The sequence below is a fragment of the Mus pahari genome, unplaced genomic scaffold (assembly GCF_900095145.1).
Source record: "Mus pahari unplaced genomic scaffold, PAHARI_EIJ_v1.1 scaffold_10049_1, whole genome shotgun sequence".
NCBI classification, from domain to species: Eukaryota; Metazoa; Chordata; class Mammalia; order Rodentia; family Muridae; genus Mus; species Mus pahari.
This window is the reverse complement of record NW_018394096.1, coordinates 26,360-29,376: the sequence shown is the minus strand read 5'-3', so window position 1 is coordinate 29,376 and position 3,017 is coordinate 26,360.

Here is a 3,017-nt window from a genome sequence, read left to right as displayed (position 1 = left end):
CATCATTGGAAGGAGAGATCCTTAGAACTCTGAAGGAGCAATAGATGCCTCAGTGTAGGGGAATCAACGTCAGAGAGGTGAGAGTAGGTGTGGTGCAGGAACTCTCTCATAGAAGCAGGGGGAGAAAGTGTCAGATAGGGAGATTCTGGAAGGTCAAAAAAGCAGGAAAGGGGATAATATTTGATATTTAAATAAAGAAAATATGCAATAGAAAAAATTCAAAAACAACAACACCAAAAACAAAGAAAAAAAAAAGATGTGTTCAGAGGGAAGGCCTCATTTCTCCTTTGTGTTCCCAGCAGCACCAGTGCAGGGTTTCTGGCCCTTAACACCTCAGCCTCAGCAACAGCAGTCACAGCAAAAAATCCAATGGATGAAACCATACATAGAAGTATCAACATCTATTGGTACAGAGACAAAATTTAGAGCTAAGATGAAAGGATGGACTATCCAGAGACTACCCCATCCAGGGATCCATCCCATCATCAGCCACCAAACCCAGATACTAATGCACATGCCAGCAAGATTCTGCTGAAGGGACCCTGATATAGCGGCCTCTTGTGAGGCTATGCCAGTGCCTGGCAAACACAGAAGTGGATGTTCACAGGCAGCTATTAGATGGAACACAGGGCCCCCAATGGAGGAGCTAGAGGAAGTACCCAAGGAGTTGTAGGGGGCTGCAACCCTGTATGTGCAACAACAATATGAACTAACCAGTACCCCCTGAGCTCGAGTCTCTAGCTGCATATGTAGCAGAAGATGGACTAATAGGCCATCATTGGGAAGAGAGGCCCCTTGGTCTTGAAAATTTTATATGACCCAGCACAGGGGAAGGCCAGGGCCAAGTAGTGGGAGTAGGTGGGTAGGGGAGCAGGGGCCGGGGTGTGGCATAGGGAATTTTTGTGATAGCATTTGAAATGTAAATAAAGAAAATAATAATAAATGAAGTATATAAAAAAAGAAGTATCAACATCAGGATCCTGGTTTCAAACTTGATGACCATCATCTTTGGAATGGGAGGGCTGACAGGAAATGCCATTGTATTCTGGCTCCTGAGTTTCTGCTTGGAGAGGAATGCCTTCTTAGTCTAAGTCCTAAACTTGACCATATGTGAATTCCTCTTCCTTCTCTGTCACATTATAACTTCCATGGAGCATCTTCTCAAGATTTTCTTCCCCAACATTATCTTTCTCCTATGCTTTTACACCATCATAATGGTTCTCTTCATCTCGGACCTTTGTTTATAGTCCTTTTTCTGTCCAGCCTGGCTCTGCTGGCCAAGTTGTTCTGTAGTGCTGGGGCAATGAAGCTTACAAGATTGTACATTACAATCATGCTGATCATTTTGCTTTTCCTCCTCAATGGGTTGCCCTTTGGCATTCACTGCTTCCTGTTATTGAAGATTATGGATAATTTTCCTGTATTTGATTATAAACTTTGTCTGGCATCACTTGTTTTGACTGCTATTTACAGCTGTGCCAACCCCATCATTTACTTCTTCATGGGCTCCTTCAGGCATCATTTGAAGCACCAGACCCTCAAAATGGTTCTCCAGAGTCCACTGCAGGACATTTCTGAGAAAGCTGAAAACATAGTAGTGATGTCAAGAAACAAACCAAAGCCATGATGAAGAGTCCCTGCCTGGACCTCAGAGGTGGCTTTGGATTGAGCACTGCCTTGCTGCACTTGACCACTGTCCACTCTCCTCTCAGCTGACTGACTTGGCATGCCTTAGTGGTCCACCAATATCTTCAACAGCTCTTCCCTAACTTACTTTTCCTCCATCTCCTGAGTAATAGCATTAATCAGAAAATATCATGTCTTTACCCTTCTTGACATTAATTAAATTCTCATGCTAACTTCCGCTGAAGCTTTCTTGCTGTTTCTTTGCAACTTTTGTTGCCATGGAAATATCCCAGGTCCAGAACCATGACTCTCTTATCTGTGATTGTTCTGTACCTAAATGTAAAGACAAAGGAGCCTTGAGGTGATCCTGTGCCACAGATCTCCATAACCAAACACCAACAAGAGAGAGCTGGTCTCCCAGGAGTGTAAACAAGCCTATGAGCACAGGTAAGAACACCACTTCTGCTCAAAGGGACATGCTTGGAACCCTCAGGACACATTAACAGAAGAGCAGCCTGGAACAGGATTCTTCCAGTTTCCATCTTCACCCTGTAGCTGACCCTGTGCTACAGCTTTCCATACGCAAATTCTTCCCAAAAAGAACTGGTCTACCAGGAGAACTGACACACAGGCTTTCAGGAGGGACAAGACACAGTCAGAGACAGCAAGACCAGCTAACACCAGAGATAACCAGATGACAAGAGGCAAAGGCAAAAACATAAGCAATGGAAACCAAGTCTATGTGGCATCATCAGAATGCAGTTCTCTCAACACAGTGAACCCTGCATAATCCAACACACAAGCAAAGCAAGACTCTGATTTAAAGTCACACCTCATGAGTATGATGATAGATGACTTTAAGAAATACATTAATAACACTGTTAAAGAAATGCAGGAGACTCTCACAGCCTCAGCAGGTGAGGGAGCCATCTTGTGCTCTAGGTTGCTCAGGGACCTGTCTGTGCAGGTGAGAGTGCAGACTGCAGAAGTGACACAGCTTCTGGGACAGGAATAAGGGACACAGTTTCTAGTACAGACCTTGTTTCAGGCTCCAGACATCCAGGTTCCTTCACAGCCAGAAGAGAGTTGTCCACCCAGGAGGGCTCTCACTGACTGAGCAGGTGAGAGAGCCGTCTTGTGTCCCTGGTTGCTCAGGGACCAGTCTGCTCTGGTGAGAGTGAGGACTGCAGAAGCAACATAGCTCTTGGGACAGGAAGAAGTGACACAGTTTTTGGGAAAGACCCCATTTCGGGCTCCAGACATCTGGGCACCATCCCTGCCAAAGGAGATGTGTCTGCCTGGGAGGGCTCTCACTGCCTGAGCAGGTGAGGGAGCCATCATGTGCCCAGGGTTCATTCGGAGACTAGTTGGTGCAGGTAAGTGTGCAGACT